Genomic DNA, 20088 nt, shown 5'->3' on the forward strand with positions numbered 1-20088 from the left:
GCCAAGGTCGCTGTAAACCGATCTAGTCCATATGGCTCTAAAATAAAACGAAAAGGCTGTTATACAAATTATCTGCCAAGGGTGAAGACGGAGTGAAAAGCAAGCAAGAGAGAAGATGAAAAGAGACGTTCAGGGGTAGGGGGCTAAGAGTGTGAAACAAAACGATGTCTCGGCCTGTGGAGCCAGTGGACCAGGCACGGCGTTGACTGCCTAGCTTCAAAATACCCTTGGAAGTAGTGGGCAAAGAGAAGGTGAAAAAACACTGCATCCCTTGGCAGTGGTCCAGTTCTGTGCCCCTCGAATTTATAATCTGACCTTGTGTGGGAGTTGCTATTGTTTCTTCAGAAATGTACCCCATTCCCCTGGGTATGTACTCAATGTACATGAAACTGAGCAAAGTGAAGGACAAGGAAACCTGCATTCTATGGGCTCGCAAAAAGTTGGACACGACTTAGCCAGTGAACAGTAATCCTCTTGGGACTTGGCTCCTTGTCCCTGAAGTCCCCCAGATGCATGGCAGTTGCAATGTACAATCACCACTTGTTCTTTGGTCCACTCGGTGAAAAAGCGGAGAGCAGAGAGGTCATTGTCTACAAGACTTTAAGATAAAAATGGTTGGAAAATTTTAGAGAGGAAAAAAAGCAAAGAAATCTTGAGAGAGAAAATCTAGAAGTCTCTTGACAGCTTAATGATTGACTGCAAAGATTTGAGATGAGTTTGTATAGCTCCTCCAATACTGTGACCTTGGACAAGTAAATGAACCTACCCTCCATTTCTTCCTGTGAAGAAGAGTATAATTACTAAACTTCTTGTTAGTGAGGAAGGCCAGTAATGCTCGATAGTGAATTCTCAGCACTTAGCCGGATGCGCAGGTAGAAGCTCATTAAATCAATGAATGGATGAATGAAGGCCTAATAGAAGTATAGACAGGATTGAATGAGGTAATAGCTGCTTTTGCCATGAAAAAATGCCTGGCAAATCTTTAATCCTGAAAAAAGTTAACTTCTATTATCTCTAAATAACATATTTAGAGGAAATCTTGGTGTAAAGAGGCTTTGCATTTCAGATTAACTTTGCACTTAGGTGTTTCTTTTAGAGAATTAATAGATTTTGCGTAATTAGTAATATTCCCTTAACTTCTTTTCCTGAAAACTCAGATGCTTTTCATTTTCTGAATGTTGAAAATCATCACATTATATTAAAACACAATTATTTTAGAAAAGACAAGCTAACCTTTGCCTTTGTTTTTCCCTTTAATTCTAGTGTTGTGACTTGTTAATTGTGAAAATATTAAAACATAGATGGTGGCCCCTACTTAATTTTGTTTGGGAATATGACTGCACAGAATCTGACTTTAACCTCTGTACTTCTTATTTGAGAAGAGAAATATTTTAAGTTCTCAGTTACTTGAGTATTGCTGCTGCTGCTAAGCCACTTCAGTCGTGTCCGACTCTGTGCGACCCTATAGACTGCAGCCCACCAGGCTCCCCTGTACCTGGGATTCTCCAGGCAAGAACACTGGAGTGGGTTGCCATTTCCTTCTCCAATGCATGAAAGTGAAAAGTGAGAGTGAAGTCGCTCAGTAGTGTCCGACTCGTAGTGACCCCATGGACTGCAGCCTACCAGGCTCCTCCGTCCATGGGATTTTCCAGGCAAGAGTACTGAAGTGGGTTGCCATCGCCTTCTCCGTACTTGAGTATTGAATATCCCTTAAATTGTTTTCTGTCCCACAGTGATCAGAGTGAACCTGGCAATTTAGCACACAAATAAGAAACACCAACTGGAAAACTCAGTCTCTAAAATGAAAGTATTTTTATGTATTTAAAAAGAAATATTAAAAATATGATATGCTTTTTATTCACCATGCAAAACCTCCCTCACTCTGTCTGGCTCATGGATTCCTTCCCCTTTCATCATTATGTTCTCAGTTATTTTGCCTCGAAGGTAATTGGGTTAAGTCATCACCACCAAGATTATTCTATCTTAAAACTTGTGAAGAGAAGACCACAGGCTAACTAAGGGCCTGGGATAAAGAAGGTAACAGATGTTATGCTTAGAGAATTTGGCTGATAATTAAATATATTTTGCCAATGTGAGTTTTTTAACATTCATGTATGACTTTTATGGACAGAAGATGCTATTTTTCATACTTTTTAAAAGTTAACATTCAACGTATAGAGTGAGTGCGTTTTAATCGTTTCCTTGAGACTTTAAGACTGACTGAGAAAATTTGTTTTATTTATAAATCTAACTAGAATATTAGAATCATCTTCACTTTTTCTGTTAATATTGAGTTATTCAAATTGAATGGACTAAACTCCCTTCAAAAAATCAGTCCCATTTATGTTAGATAAATGTCCTCAAATTTAGTACGCTTTTGTCAGTTTAACATGGTGTGGTTTTTTTAATGTGTTATTTTTGAGTACCTTAAAACTTTTGCAAGTATATAAACTCTTCTAAACCTAAAAAATTGAAATCACAGATATGTGTTTTAAATTTTCTTAAAATATTCTGGTGTAGTCTTATACTTTTCCAATTAAAATGACAAATCTTGTCAGTTACTTAATCACATTGTTTTACCTGAATTTCTAGTACCTCAAGTTCCTTTAAAAATTACAATTTAAATACAGAAATGTATAAAGTAGGTTTCACTGGTGGCTCAGATGGTAAAGAATCCACCTGCAATGCAGGAGACCGTGGATAGATCTCTGGGTCAGGAAGGTCCCCTGGAAAAGGGAATGGCTACCAACTCCAATATTCTTGCCTGGAGAATTCCCTGGACAGAAGAGCCTTGCAGGCTGCAGCAGCCTTGCAGGCTGCAGTCCTTGAGATCACAAAGAGTCAGACACAACTGAGTGACTAACATATAACATATATATGTACAAAGCATTCTTAATCTTAATATGGAAGTTTTAAGTCTTTAAATTGAAATTTCCCTGTATAAAAAGATGCGTATAACAGAAAGGTTTTATTATCTCAAAAAATTCTGATATTAACATTCCAAGAGAATTCAGATATTATCTCAGAGGACCAAGGTTTCTGATTGGCCAGAGTTTCTGACCTGAACCAACAACTGTTTGCATACTTTACCTGACAGATTCCAGCAATTGTTGAGCTGCTGGGGACACTATGAACTTTCTTTTTTCCCTCTAAATCTCTGTAACAATGAGAAACTTAATCCCATTTGATACTAGTGGAGGTAATTTTGCCAGCCTTATGACTTTTGCCTGATTTGGGAGGATCAAATCATCCCCCCCCACCCTCATTTGGACTTGATTGAATAATCAATCTACTTAAAGATTGAATTTGGCATTCATTTCAAATACTTGCCTGACTGCTGGCCATAATGTCAGGGGCATTGTAGTGACATATCCAAAAGGAATTTGCATAAATTTGTCCTTAAGAGAAGAGCTGTTTCATGGGTATATCACCAGCCACTTATTTGTCCATCTGTCCATCCCATGATGAAAAAGATTATGCAAGATACTATTTATTTCTTGGCCACAGCACCCAACTTGTGGGATCTCAGTTCCTTGATCAGAGATTGAACCTGGAATTCTAACTACTAGGCCACAAGGGGACTCCCTCAAAAAACTATTTAAAAAACAAACATTATTTTAGATTAAACATAAAAATGGCAAAAATTTAATAAGCTATAACAAATTTAGAACATTCCTTTAGAGGTTTGTTTGATTGAAGTATGTTGTTCTGGGTTCACTATATATTGATTCAAAACTTTTATAGGTTATACTACATTTATAGTTATTATAAAATATTTGCTATATGCCCTATGCTGTGCAATATATCCTGATAGCTTATTTCTTTTATAGAGAACAGTTAGTACCTCTTAATAGCCCTGTTTTGCCCCTCCCCTTTTGTTTTTGGCTGCCCTGGATCTTCCTTGAGCTGCATGAGCTTCTCCTGATGTGGTGCATGGGTTCTGATGCGAGAACTTAGTTGCCCCCTCACATGTGGCATCTTAGTTCCCCAACCAGGGATAGAACCCAGGCCCCCTGCATTGGAAGGCAGATTCTTAACCACTGGAGCACCAGGGACGTCCCTTTTCCCCTTTTCTTTTAGAGTTTTATCTGTGAAATGTGCCATTTACTGATTCATTCTGTGCTTAGTACCTTTTGAATTTTTGGTACTCAGTGGACAATTTGTGAGAACCAAATAAATGAAAAACACACTCTCTTTCCTTTAAGACTTTGCAGTTTAGTTAGAGAACTCTTTTTTTTTTTTAATTTGATTTTTTTTTGTTTGTTTGTTTTTTGCCATACCACATGGCTTGCAGAATCTTAGTTCCCTGGTCACAGGTTGAACCTGGGCCCTCGGCAGTGAAAATTCAGAGTCCTAACCACTGGACTGCCAGGGAATATATTTGGGATAGTGTTTTATATTAAGATTTTACACAGGCTCAATCCCTTGACCATCGTAGAATTAATAATGGCATGGTTATATAGTTCTACACAGTTTACAAACCATTTTCTATACATTCTCATTTATTCCTCTAAATGTTGTTTATTTACTTGAATTGCATTAAATAAGTTGATGGGTTCAGACCATGATGGAAATGATCACAGAATCTTCTACAAAGAACTGATTGACACAAGTCATCAGAGGAATTAAGAAGGGTTTTTTTTAAAAGTTTTTACTATGAGAATTATGAAACAGGCTGAGAAAATAATACATATACTTGCAAATTATTTTGAATTTAACATTTTTCAATATTTGTTTTACTACATATCTATTCATTGGCCTATCCCTCTTTCCATCCAGGTATCCAGCTTAATTTTTTAATGCTTTTCACAATTTCAGACATTAATGCATACCATCTCTAAGCTGTTCAGCATTGCATATTTTTAACTAGAGTTTAGTGCTCATTGTTCAGTTGCTAAGTCGTGTCCAACTCCTTGCAACCCCATGGACTGTATCCCGCCAGGCTCTTCTGTCCATGGAATTTTCCAGCCAAGAATACTGGAGTGGGATGCCATTTCCTTCTCCAGAGAATTTAGCAGTTATTCACTTTTTTTTTTTTAGTGAGATAAATTTTACATACAGTGAAATGAAAAATCTTAATTGTACTAATATATGAGTTTTCACAAATGCATATAAATTAGGCAATATTAATTTTCTTTAAAATGAAGGAATGGCAGAAGCAAGCTTAGAGGACCACAAAAGCAATATGTTTTATTCCAAAATATTATGATTCAACAACCAGAGAAATAGATAAAACATTGAAAATTAGGAGGCAGAGTATTGTTTAAAACATCTGCTCACAGAAGCAAAAAGAAATGCAATCAAACATAATATTGGAAAAGATTTGGAATTTAAGCAAATCTAGCAATGGAGAGGAAGATTCTGCTGACAAGGCATCACAAGATGGAGATACACCTTGAAAGTGAAGGATGAAAAAACAAAGAATCATCAAGCCACAGTGATTTTGAATGAAAAGCATGTAATTCCATATGAGTGAATGAAAATGAAAGGCCAGAAAGACAACATCTCTGAAAGGGTGTATCTAATAGTCTCAATTTTTCTGTTTGTTTTTGAGCAAGAAAAAAAAAGTCCTTTCAACAGTCATTTTCTGGAGGAGACCCAAAGGGACATGATGTGCACAAACATCTCTAAACAAGCAAGTCCTAACTCAATATAGAGACGAAGCATCAGAGTTGGAATATGGGCAGTGTGAACATGACTTGTGTGCAGTTGCTGTAAAAGAAAGGAGATTTTGGTAAGAATGTGGAGAAAGTAGAACTTTCTAGACATTGCTGTGTGAATGTAAAATGGTACAACTGTTGTAGAAAACAGTTCGGCAGCTCCTCAAAAAGTTAAGTATAGAATTATCATCAGTTCAGTTCAGTTCAGTTCAGTCGCTCAGTTGTGTCCGACTCTTTGCAACCCCATGAATTGCAGCACGCCAGGCCTCCCTGTCCATCACCAACTCCCGGAGTTCACTCAGACTCACGTCCATCAAGTCAGTGATGCCATCCGGCCATCTCATCCTCTGTCATCCCCTTCTCCTCCTGCCCACAATCCCTCCCAGCATCAGAGTCTTTTCCAATGAGTCAACTGTTCGCATGAGGTGGCCAAGGTACTGGAGTTTCAGCTTCAGCATCATTCCTTCCAAAGAAATCCCAGGGCTGATCTCCAGAATGGACCGGTTAGATCTCCTGGCAGTCCAAGGGACTCTCAAGAGTCTTCTCCAACAACACTGTTCAAAAGCATCCATTCTTCGGCACTCAGCCTTCTTCACAGTCCAACGCTCACATCCATACATGACCGCTGGAAAAACCATAGCCTTGACTAGATGGACCTTTGTTGGCTAAGTAATGTCTCTGCTTTTCAATATGCTATCTAGGTCAGTCATAACTTTTCTTCCAAGGAGTAAGCGTCTCTTAATTTCATGGCTGCAGTCACCATCTGCAGTGATTTTGGAGCCCCCAAAAATAAAGTCTGACACTGTTTCCACTGTTTCCCCATCTATTTCCCATGAAGTGATGGGACCAGATGCCATGATCTTTGTTTTCTGAATGTTGAGCTTTAAGCCAACTTTTTCACTCACATGACCTAGCAATTCCACTTCTAAGTATAGACCCAAGAGAATTGAAAGCCTGTCTTCAAACAAATAGCTGTACACAAATATTCATAACAATATTATTCATAATAGTCAAAAATGAACTCAACACAAATGTCCATCAAGTGATAACTATATAAACTGAAAGTGCTATGTCCATACAGGAGAGTATTATTCAGCCATGACAAAGATTAAAGTACTGATACATACTACCAAGTAGATGAACCTCAAAAGCATTATGCTAAAGGAAAGATGCCAGACACAAAACGTCACATAATTTCATGTATATGAAACATTTAAAATAGATACATTCATAGAGACAGAAAGCAGCAGATTAGTAGTTTCCAGGGGCTAGGAGGAAGGAGGAGTGGGGAATAACTACTGAATGAGTATGAGATTTCCTTTCAGAGTGTTGAAATTGCTCTGGAACTAGTGACTGGAGAGGGTTGCACAACATTATGAATGTAGGAAATGTCAAAAAATGTATAGTTTAGCATGACTCACTGTTAATTTTCTTTTGTTTTATATGAATTTTACCTCAATCTTAAAAAGGAGGAAAGAAAGAGAAGGGTCATCTAAGGACCACCAGATTCTATAACAAAATGCTGCAGGGAGATAAAAGTCCCCCAAATCCCTGGTTTCTGGGTCACATCACATGTTTCCCTATTTTCAGGATATTGAAATAATTTTTTTTATTGAGTTATTATTTATTTTTGGCTATAGTTGGTCTTCAGTGTTGCATGTGGGCTTTCTGTAGTTGCAGTGCCCTGGCTTCTCATTGCGGTGGCTTCTCTAGTAATGGAGCATGGGCTCTAAGCACGCAGGCTCAGAAGTTGCAGCATGTGGTTTCAGTGGTTGTGGCTCAAAGACTCCAGAGCACAGGTTCAATAGTTGTGGTACATGGGCTTAAGTGATTCAAGGCATGTGAAATTTTCCTGGACCAGGGATTGAACCCATATCTTCTGAACTGGCAGGCAGATTTTTCACCACTTGACCACCAGAGAAGTCCATTTATTTATTTTATAACTGAAAGTTTGTACCTTTTGACTTCCTTCACCCCATTCCCTCTCCCCTGAACTCCTTCCCTCTGCTAGCCACAAATCTGATCTCATTCTCTATGTTTGTTTGCTTTTTGTTGTTTTCCTAACTTTTTATTTTGTATTGGGGTATAGCTGATTAACTATGTTGTGATAGTTTCAGGTGGACAGCAAAGGGGCTCAGCCATATGGATACATGTATCCATTGTCCCTCAAACTCCCCTCCCATCCAGGCTACCACAAAACACTGAGCAGAGTTCTCTGTGCTATACAGTAGGTCCTTGTTGGTTATCCATTTAAAAGAAATATTTGCTTGTTTTTTTTCTTTGTTAATACACATTTTTATTTGTTTATCTATTTGGCTGTTTCAGGTCTCAGTTGTGGCATGTAGGATCTTTAGTTGTGACATGTGGGATCAAGCTTCCTGACCAGGGATCAAACCTGGACCTCCTGCTTTGGGAGTGCAGAGTCTTAACCACTAGACCACCAAGGAAGTCCCATGTTTGCTTGTTTTTGATGTATAATTGACCTACAAGGCTATGTTAGTTACTGTTACACAATATAATGATTTAACATTTCTATATGTTTCAAAATATACACCTTGATAAGTTTATTTAATACCTGTTGCCTTACAAAGATATTACATAATTATTGACCATATTCCTCACACTATATTTCATACCCATGACTCATCTATTTTTGCAACTGAAAGTTTATATGTCTCAATCTCCTTATTTATTTCTCTCCACTCCCAATCTCCCTTCTTTCTGGAAACCAGTTTGTAATTTTACAATGCTTACAGGATCAGTCTTGTTAGCACTGACTGCCCAGTGACTCCTTCACAAAGGTCTTGGTCCCAACCCCTCTGAGTTCAGAGACACAAGCACACACCAAGTATGGCTTCCTCTTCAGAGATCTGTTTCAGTTCTGTTTAGCACTTCCTCTAAGTGTATGTGTTTTAATCATTCCAACCTCTTCCCTTTGCTCTCTCAGCCCTAAGCATTGTAGGTGTTCCTACAATTAAGAATCACTGCCTTCAGGATAGCTTAGATTTCTTCTTTCACTTCTTCAGTTACATGGTTGACAATCCATTATATCAAATTGTCTCTCTTCAGATAACAGGTGGTCTCTACTTCCCTCCATGAACTTGACTAATACATGAAAGTGAGTGAAAGTCATTCAGTTGTGTCCATCTCTTTGCAACCCTGTAGACTACACAGTCCATGTAATTCTCCAGGCTAGAATACTGGAGTGGGCAGCCTTTCCTTTCTCCAGCGGATCTTCCCAACCCAGGGATCAAACCCAGGTCTCCTGCATTGCAGGCAGGTTTTTTACTAGTTGAGCTACCAGGGAAGCCCAAGAATATTGGGTTGGATAGCCTATCCCTTTTCAAGCGGATCTTCCTGACCCAGGAATTGAACCAGGGTATCCTGCATTGCAGGCAGATTCTTTTACCAGCTGAGATATCAGGGAAACTCTTCAAGGTTCAACTCAAATGCTACCTTCTTTGTATGTCTTTTCCAATTACCCTGTAAAAATTATACCCCCACTTAATTCTTAGTGTCCTTCTTAAGGTCTATAGGTTTTGCTTTCATAATCATATGCCAAGTCACACCCATATACCTAATAATAATATTGCCCTACAATTACAGTGAAGCACCTTCACTCAGATCAATCATGTGGAATATAATAGATTCACCCAACAATTCTAATAGGGAAAGGTAGGTATAGAGCAAGCAAGACTACATGTGGGCTCTTGTCTGTTCCCCTACATAGTACAATTCTGTTCAATTTACTTAAACTCACAGTTGTTTCAGTTTCCCCAGCCTCACAGTCTGATCTGCAGATTAAGTAAAATAATATGGAGAAGATTTAGTAAGATAATGTATGTGAAGTGCTTACAGTGGCCTACCTCATAGGAAGAACTAAAGAGCCTCTTGATGAAAGTGAAAGAGGAGAATGAAAAAGTTGGCTTAAAGCTCAACATTCAGAAAACTAAGATCACGGCATCCAGTCCCATCACCTCATGCCAAATAGATGGGGAAACAGTGGAACAGAGACTTTATTTTTGGGGGCTCCAAAATCACTGCAGATGGTGACTGCAGCCATGAAATTAAAAGATGCTTGCTCCTTGGAAGAAAAGCTATGACCAACCAAGACAGCATATTAAAAAGCCTAGACATTACTTTGCTGACAAATGTCTGTCTAGTCAAAGCTATGGTTTTTCCAGTGGTCATGTATGGATGTGAGAGTTGGACCATAAAGAAAGCTGAGTGCCAAAGAATGGATGCGTTTGAACTGTGGTGTTGGAGAAGACTCTTGAGAGTACCTTGGACTGTAAAGAGATCCAACCAGTCCATCCTAAAGGAATCAGTCCTGAATATTCCTTGGAAGGACTGATGTTCAAGCTGAAACTCCAATACTTTGGCTCCCTGATGCGAAGAGCTGACTCATTGGAAAAGACCCTGATGCTGGGAAAGATTGAAGGCAGAAGGAGAAGGGGACAGCAGAGAATGAGATGGTTGGATGGCATCACTGATTCAATGGACATGAATTTGAGTAAACTCTAGGAGTTGGTGATGGACAGGGAAGCCTGGTGTGCTGCAGCCTATGGGGTCTCAAAGAGTCCTGACTGAGTGACTGAACTGAACTGAGTTGAACTTACAGGAAATAGTCAATAAATGTGAAAAAAGAAAAAACGTGAGTTATTATTTTTGCTATTAGTTTATGGTTTATCCAGCTATGTGTTCTAAGGTCCTTTTTTTTTAGTTAAAAAATAATGCCTAGGTACATTTATCACACTCTCCCTTGCAGATTTTCCCTCGTCCTGTCTGTTCACAGTCAACTGGCCTCTTTGCTGCTGCTGCTGCTAAGTCACTTCAGTCATGTCCGACTCTGTGCGATCCCACAGACAGCAGCCCACCAGGCTCCTCTGTCCCTGGGATTCTCCAGGCAAGAAGACTGGAGTGGGTTGCCATTTCCTTCTCCAATGCATGAAAGTGAAAAGTGAAAGTGAAGTCGCTCAGTCGTGTCCGACTCTTCGCGACCCCATGGACTGCAGCCTACCAGGCTTCTCCGTCCATGGGATTTTCCAGGCAAGAGTACTGGAGTGGGGTGCCATTGCCCTCTCCACTGGCCTCTTTGCTATTCCTTAAATACCCAAGGCATGTCTGTGCTTCTTAGAGCCTTGGCATTTGCTGAAGCTTTACCTAGGACACTCTGCTCCAAAACAGATGCATGTCTTGCTCCTTCCTATTTCCTTATAATCAGACGTCACCTTATTAATGAGGCCTTCCTTTACCATCCTATTTAAAATGATAGCATGGGGTTGAGGTTGGGATGCGTTGGGAGATTTGGATTGATGGCAATCCCAATTTTATACCTACACTAGGAGAAGGCGATGGCACCCCACTCCAGTACTCTTGCCTGGAAAATCCTATGGGCAGAGGAGCCTTGTAGGCTGCAGTCCATGAGGTTTCGAAGAGTCAGACACGACTGAGCGACTTCACTTTCACTTTTCACTTTCATGCATTGGAGAAGGAAATGGCAACCCACTCCAGTCTTCTTGCCTGGAGAATCCCAGGGATGGGGGAGCCTGGTGGGCTGCCGTCTATGGGGTCACACAGATTCAGACACGACTGAAGCAACTTAGCAGCAGCAGCAGCAGTATATGTATGCATATACATACTGGTGTATGTATAAAATAGAACTCAGAACCTGCACTATAGCACAGGGAATGTTATTCATTGTTCTGTGGTGACCTAAATGGGAAAGAAATCCAAAAAAGAGGATAGGTATGTGTACGTATAGCTGATTCATTTTGTTGTACAGCAGAAACTAATACAACACTGTAAACCAACTGTACTCCAGTGATAATCATTAAAAAAAAAATGGCAGCATGGGACTTCCCTGGGGGTCTAGTGGTTAAGAGTCCATGTTTCAAATGTAGAGAGCATGGGTTCAGTTCCTGGTCAGGGAACTGGGATCCTGCATGCTGTGTAGCACAGCCAAAAATAAATAAATTAAAAAGGATGGCATACTTTTACCCCTTTTTCACTTATTTTTCTCCATATCCCTTGTCATCATCTGATATACCATATATTTTATTTATTTATTTGTTCATTATTTATCTCCCACCATTAGACTATAAAGTTCATGAAAGCAGAGATTTTTGTTTATTTTGTTTGTTGTTATATCCCCAGGGCCTGGAATACTACCAAAGACTACTAATGGTATACGGATAAATTTGCTCTAAAAAAAAAGAGGTCTGATGTTTGCCAATGTTCATAGTGTAAATATTTTCACTAGGGCCTATTTTAAGCTGCCAACTGAATATTTATTGATAATAATCAGCTCTCACAAGCCAGTACAGACCGACTCCAGCATCCCACCGAATGTCTGTGACACTGAATGGGTTATTTAACCTGTCTTAAGTTCTGTTTTCTTAGTGAAGTATCTGTGGGATAATAATAGAATCTTTTTGGGGGGCTTCCCTGGTGACTTGGTGAAGAATTCACCTGCCAATGCAGGAGACACAAGTTCGATCCCTAGTCCAGGAAGACCCACATGCCTCTGAGCAACTGAGCCCATGCCCCACAGCTATTGAGCCTGTGCTCTAAAGCCTGGGAACCGCCACTACGAGCCCTCACACCACAGTCACTGAAGCTCTCGCACCCTAGAGCCTGTGCTCTGCCACAGGAGAAGCCATTAAGAAGCCTGTGCGCCACAACTGGAGAGTCGGCCTGCTCAACACAGCTAGAGAAAAGCCCACACAGCGACAGAGCCCCAGCACAGTCAAAAAAATAAAATCAATGAAAAAAGGGAAACCTGTTTCATAAAATTGTGGCATAAGGTAAATGAGTTAATACAAGTAAAGCACACAAATCAGTGGCTGACACGTAGTTTAATTTTAGTACCTGTTTATTAAATGTACTTTTCTCCACATCCCACCAACATTGATTTGTCATTTCCAATTATGTTTGCTATATTTTCCAATGTTTGTAACTGATTGAACAGGTCAATTGAGTTCTATGGTATTCTTTAATCCATGGCCACCTAGTTTGTTGGCCATGGTTTGCTAGTAACCAAGCAGTATGTATAACATTTTGGTAAACATTTCTCAAAATGTTGATATTATTGTATTTCCTCCCGTGTTTGTGACTGTTCATTGATTTTGACCACTTGCCCATTGGCAATTCTGCTACAATGGTGTGGAATCGAGTTACCCACTGAGGGTTTGGGGCGCAAAAAGAAGTTCAGCAAGCATAACTGTCCATTCTATAGCACTTTCTCGATCTGCTCCAGAAGTCTCCAATTGCCTGTATCTCCCTGCCTTGAATGTCTATCTGGAAAGATGTCTGTGTTTCACTTCCTTAGAAGTAAAGGAAGTAAAGTCTCCTTTACTTTCCTTTAGAAGGTTGGTCTTGATTCTGCCCACCCTTGCTAGACTCATTTAATCCCTCATTATTACTTCTCTTAGGCTATAATTCGGCTTCATTGCTTATGCGTTTGCCTTCACTACCAGATTGTGAGCCACTTTGGGAATATCAACAACTGCTTCTCCTTTACTTCTATCCCCCAGCTCCTAACATCCTGCCTGGAATGTGCTGGTTGCTTAACTACTATTTGTTGAATTGGTTGATGTTGCTTTGAAGACATACCAGTACAGAGCCAAACTAAGGAAGGATGAAAGAACTTCTCAGAAATAAAGCACATTGCCCAATGACAATTAAGTATAGAACAAGCAGGGCATGTTCTTACACAGACAGGAATTCTTCATGATTTGAAAGTGGGCTTTGTGGGTGAGTTGGAGAGTCAGAGGCGATTCCACTGGGAAGATGAGTAAGGTGTAATTTGTGAAGAGCTTTCTATGCTCTCCGAATAACAGTAGCAATGGCATACTGGAGCAGACTCATACCAGTTTATGATTCAATGAGTGCCCAGAAATTTAGTGAGCTGATTGATCTCATATTGGTAGTCTTAAATCAGCCAGAGTGTGAATGATTTATACCACAGATATATCACAAATGCTACAACTCAATCTTTTCTTTTTTTTTCTCAGAGAATTAGTTGTTCATAAACTACTGAAAAGTTTTGGACATCATATTTAAAAGGTTAAATCTCATAAGATTATTATAAAGATTAAGTGAGAAAATTCATAGGTGACGTATATAGAATACCTGGTGTAATGGAAGTACTCAAAAAATACTGTTTAATTTTATTATTCATGCAAAATATTAAACACCTATTTTCTGCTGAGTATCATTCCATGCACTGGGGATATAGCAGTAAACAAAACAAAGTCCCTGACCTCAGGAGTTTTTTAAATTCTAAAGATATTAAACAGATTATTAACAAAAAATGCATATGTAATATGCCAGATGGTGATAAGTGCTTTGAAGAAGAATAAATGAGATTAAGGGAGAGAGACAAAGACAGGATACTGTTGTATTTAGGGAGGCAACTTCTATGATTAAAAAAAACAAACAAACACTTGAACAGAGACCAGAAAGAAACAAAGTGCTTTAAGTTTTATGAGTATCTGAGGATAGATTTTTCCAGGTACAGGGAACAGCAAGTACAAAACCCCAGGTAGAAGTGAACTTAGCGTGCTCAAGAAAAAGCAAGGATGCTCATGTAACTGGAGTGAGCAAAACAGAGAGAAGAGAATTGGAGGTCAGAGAGCTGGGGAACACAAGAGGCAGATCAAGAATGGCTGGTTGGGGAAAGATTTTGGATTTACTTTCAGTTAGAGAGGGGATAGCATTAGAGGGATTTGTGTAGGGGAGTGGATGATATGGTTATTTTAAAAGTATTTTTTAAATATATTTATTTATTTTGGCTGTGCTGAGTCTCAGTTGCATCACAAGGGATCTTCCATCTTCATTGTGGCATGTAGGATCCTTTAGTTGTGGCATGTAAACTCAGTTACAGCATGTGGATTCTAGTTCCCTGACCAGAGATTGAACCCCAGCCCCCTGCACTGGGAACTCAGAGCCTTAGCCACTGGACCAACGGGGAAGTCCCAATCTGTTTTTAAAGCATCACTTTATTTACTACTACTGTTATGTTAGAATGGCAATTTGAATAGTTTGGAGAATAGGCCAGATTGGAGAGAGTTTGAGGGCAGAGGAACAAGAGGAGACTTTCCTTAGAATGTGGTTAGTTCAGGATTAATAAGTATGATATCTGGAATTAAACTGTTGGTACTTAAATTATTCTTAGTGATGTGACCTTAGACAAGTAACTTCTCTAAATGAAATAATTCATGTAATTTATTATGATGAAGTAATTTATAATGAAATTTATAATGAAATAATTCACTTAGCACAGTGTCTAGCAAACAGTGAAAATTCAATAAATATTATCATCATTTTTTTTTCCAAAAGGGATAAAAATTTGAAGTATAATCAGAAGGGGGGACAGGCAAAGGTAGGTATGGTATGTAGAGATAAAAGGGAAATTTGGAAAATCTGTAGGAAATATAACTTATTTCTCCATTTGGCCAGTGATTTTACCCCAACTTATGTCGTGGTGGGAAGATACAGGCTCTCTAGGGCAGGAAGAGTTCAAAGTGGACAAGAGCCAGTGCTCTCTGTATTCATAAGGTTTCAGCATTTGGAGTTTCACAGCACCTTTAATTTCTACTTTGGTCAGGTTTCTATTTTACCTCCTACAATAAAAAGGCTCCCCTGGAAATAGAAGGAGATGAGTGGGAAGGGAAGTGGTGATGATTCAGCATGTAGGTTAAATAAACCTTTGAAAAGCATAAAGGCCTTAAAAAAGCTTATGAAGTAGGGGGAGGGGGGAAGACCATGATATAGGCAAGGATATCAGGGGAAGTAGAATAAGGTGTGAGCGAACCTGTGATTACCTGATTTTCCCTAATTGTCATTTAGGGACTTTCTTTGGTGGTAACTATTTCCAGCTTAGAATTTGGAATTGAGATTGCAGTTAAGATACTTTTTTAGGCCCAGAGGAACTATGAACTGGGTCGAGTAGGGTGACATCAAGGAGGTGACATTTCAAACTCACAGCTGTGCAATAGAAGAGGAAGAGGAGAGAGTTTTGGGGTCTTAGTGAGTCAGTAAGCAGGCAAGAAGGACTGCAGAGGAGTGTAAGGGGCAGAGCTTCAACTGATAATTGATAATCGAGACACAGCCCCAGATTTCCCTCTTTTTCCTTTTTGAAAGTACTTTATTTATCCATATATTTGCCCACACTGGGTCTTTGTTGGGGCAGCTGAGACCTTCTCATGGTGACATATGGGATCCATGTCTTGCAGCATACCTACTCTTAGTTGCAGCATGTGGGCTCTAGTTCCCTGACCAGGGGTTGAACCTGGACCTCCTGCATTGGGAGCTGGGGATCTTAGCCCCTGGACCACCAGGGAAGTCCCTCTTTCTCCTTTTCTGAATGTCCAAGGCTCTTTACTGTAGCATTGTCTGTAGCAACTGGAAACATTGTGAATAATCCCCAGGAAGGGATTATTCACTGCAACATTGTCTATAAACATTAGAAACAAAGTGAATGGTCCATCTGCCTTACTCTTCCTTAGCCTCCATTCCTCTTCCCCTTCACCCATAGTCCCAAGACCATCCATCCATGTGTAGACATATTTTCATGGATAGAATAGAACTTTTTTATGTTGTTGAATTAATGGTATTTTCCTTAATGGTTTGTCCTTTGCATTTTCCTCCCCTACATCAAGATGATTTCTTCTAAAGATACATAGTGTGTATTCCCTGATGTTTTGGTGGTTAGGACTCGGCATTCTCACTGCCAATGCCCTGGGTTCCATCCCTGATTGGGAAACTAGGATTCTGCAAGCTGTGGGGTGCAGCCAAAAAAAAAAAAAAAGACACATGATGATGACTTGTGTGACAAAATGTGGCAGTAGGTTGTACGCATTCCTACCTGGATAACTGCAACTTCACTCATTTCTATCAAGAATGCAAGTAAGTGAGAATAACATTACAGGAATAATCTTGAAATAATCCTTAAACTGTAAGTACATTGAAGATTTTAAATGTTATGAGAAATGATGACTTGCAATCTCTATCAAAATTATAAATATATACATCACTGTGGCTCAGATCTCCTATTTCAGAGAATTTAGACTACAGTTCTCTCTGCACACATGTGTTGAACTACTTGTAAATGGAACATAGTTTTTAAGTTACCAGGGATTGGAAACAACTCAAATGTCCTCAAATAAGGGACTGATTAAGCAAGCTACAGTACATCCACACAAGAAATACTGTGTAGCAGTAAAATAAAACAAGATAATGAGAGTTATTTTTGTATCATTATAAAAGATGTAGTGTAAGGGGTCCAAAATGTGTTTAGTGACAAAATTAAGGTGTAGAACACCATGTAGCAAAGCTTTCTGTTGTATAAAAGGTTCATAATTGAACTTATATTCAGCTTTGCATATACTCATAAAGAAATGCTGAAAGGGGGACTTGCCTGGCAATCCAGTAGTTCCAGGTTTCCATCCCTATTCGGGGAACTAAGATCCAGCATGCTACCTAGAGCAGCCAAAAGAAAAGGAGTCGGGTGCTGGATTCATAAGAAAGTGGTTACCAGTAGAAACAAACAAAAATTTGAGGGAGATTTTGTATTGTTTACCTTTTATATAATTTTTGGCCTTTGAGTCATGGGATAACATCACTATCTAAAAATAAATTTCGAGAAATTTGGGGAGTCAACTGGAGTCTAGCAGACTTAAGAGACTGTTTCTTTAATGGATTTCTTTATAATCTCCATTCCAGTAGTCCCTGGAGCTAAACTCCTCCCTTGTCTCTTTATCTCTAAACTGGCAGGAGTGTCAGTCTTGTTTGTCACAAGAAACAAACTTGAAGTATTAAATTACAGGGAACTGTACTACGTACTAGGACTCCCAAGGGACAAAGAACAGGACACAGTCCCTGCCCTTGAAGTGGTCCAGGTGGATTTTATCAGTCTCTTTAGTGGCCAGGACAAGAATAAAAAATGTCCTCCTCTGCCTCTCCCCCTCATTCTCCCTCCCTTCTTAGAATCTTGCAAAATGCTGTAAATATATTGGAATTCCTACATAATTCTCCTCCCCGTCACTGGAAAGCAGTAAGGCTTGAGGAGCTCAGGAACTTTCCATCAGGCTCAGATTGGCGAGACCTCAGACCAGGGTCAACTCAATCCACTTCCCTTGGGCCCCTGGTGCCTTGTGGAGGTTCTTGGACTTCTCAGATACAGCTGTAACTGTGGTTTCCGGCTTCCTGAGTTCTCACACTCAGCTTTGTGCTGCAGATATTTTACCCCAGTTCCTGCTTTGGAGACTGACATCCTCAAGCTTGGTGATACTCTGAGTACATGGGGTCTGTGGGTGTGAATTACAGCCAAGGAACTTGCTTTTCTGTTTTAACTTTTCCCCCTTCCCCTTGACAGATTCATTGTAAATGCCTTGGAGTTGGGTTAGGACAGAGTATAAAAGTTTGCTGGGTAGAGACTGAGAAAGATCAGTTTTCTAACTGAATATCCCATCTCAGATCTTTAGTTCTGCTGTTCCTTTACTAGGGACATTTTAAATACTCCAGACAATGACTCTAGTAAGAAAGCAATCAGAAAATCATTTACACAGAACTTTGCAGTTTATGGAGAATGCAATGGCACCCCACTCCAGTACTCTTGCCTGGAAAATCCCATGGGTGGAGGAGCCTGGAAGGCTGCAGTCCATGGGGTCGCTAAGAGTCAGACAGGACTGAGCGACTTCACTTTCACTTTTCACTTTCATGCTTTGGAGAAGGAAATGGCAACCCCCTCCAGTGTTCTTGCCTGGAGAATCCCAGGGACGGCAGAGCCTGGTGGGCTGCCGTCTATGGGGTCGCACAGAGTCAGGCACGACTGAAGTGACTTAGCAGTTGCAGTTTACAATACACTCTCACATGTTGTTTCACTTAATTGTGACAAGTTCGTGAGAGTAAATATCATCCCACTTTGTAGTTGAAGAAAAGTGATGCTTAGGGAGAGAAAGGACTCTTCCATGCAGAGACATAGTAGTCTGGTGCTTCTGTATATGCTTGTGTGAATGCAGCGTATGTGGAGCTGTCATCTTATGTCCTGGGACCACAGCTCTGAAATGGCTGGGGAGATACTATTTTCTGGAGTTGAGGCTGCTGTACATTCATTCTTTCACTCATTCACAGAGTCACAACCATTATTTGAGCGCCTATTTCAACAAAGAAAGGTTCTAAGTTAAAAACAATTGGATGGTTGAAATCAACTACTAGTGAAATGCTGGGGAAGACGTTAAAGCAGAATGGTGGATGGTGCTAAACAGGCGTGCTGAGACCTGGACTTTATTATTTTTTAATTTCAAGTATTTATTTATTTATTTGGCTGTGCCAGGTCTTAGTTGCAGCATTTGGGATCTTCAGTTGTGGCATGTGAACTGTTTAGTCAAGGCACGTGGGATCTAGTTCCCTGACCAGAGATGGAACCCAAGTGCCCTGCATTGGGAGCACAGAGTCTTAGTCACTGGACCACCAGGGAAGTCCTGAGACCTGGACTTTAGACCAAAACTTTGCAAATTGGAGCTCTACGGCAAGCAGCCAATGGCTGTTCAGAAGCTAGCAAACCAGGTTTCCACAGGTTTGACTTGATGATCAGGAACTTCAGCTTGATTCCCAAGGTATTTTATTCATATTTGTATAGAGTTATTTTTGCCTGACCAGCATCATTCCTCCCCTCACTTTCATTAGTGGGGATATCCTTGGGGGCAAATTATTCCTCTTGTCCCCTGACAGCCTGGACTAATCCATGTGACTGACATGAGATTGACCAGTCACCATCAGCCCCTGATCAAGGCTTTGCCTCTTGAGTGAGTGACTCAGAAACAAAGGGATGTTGGGATTGAATCCCAGCTGTGGCCTGTGGTGCTGCTGGCAGCAGAAGCTGTTGCTTCTTGCCAGAGCTGCTCTTGTGCCTCTTGTTTTCCTATCCATGCTCTGGGCCCCCAGACATTCTTGTAATATATTTCTCTTTTGCTTGTTCTTGCAACAGTGTCAGTGTTTGTTCTTGCAATAGACAAGAAGAATTTTAATTTACAAATTGTGATGATTTCTTTACCAAGAAGTAAACTCCTTGAGAACAGGGCCTAAACTTCATGCTGCTCTGCCCTGTGTCCTGTGTTCATGCTCAGTCATGTCCGATCTTTGTGACACTTTGGATGGTAGCCCACCAGGCTCCTCTGTCCATGGGATTTTTCAGGCAAGAATACTGGAGTGGTGCCGGGGTCCAGCCCCCACAGGATCCAGGGGAACCTGAAGGAAAAACGGCGTCGGCGATTGATTTAGAGAGAGATAAGGAAAGAATATTGTACATAAGAAAATAGAGGAGAGAAGGAGGCTGATATTTCTTGGTTTACATAGAAAGCCAATAAAACTTCGAGACAAGTTTGCCCTGTTCACGGAGGCCACAGGTGCCTTCCCGGTCTCC

The sequence above is a fragment of the Ovis canadensis genome, chromosome 13 (genome assembly GCF_042477335.2).
Source record: "Ovis canadensis isolate MfBH-ARS-UI-01 breed Bighorn chromosome 13, ARS-UI_OviCan_v2, whole genome shotgun sequence".
NCBI lineage: Eukaryota > Metazoa > Chordata > Mammalia > Artiodactyla > Bovidae > Ovis > Ovis canadensis.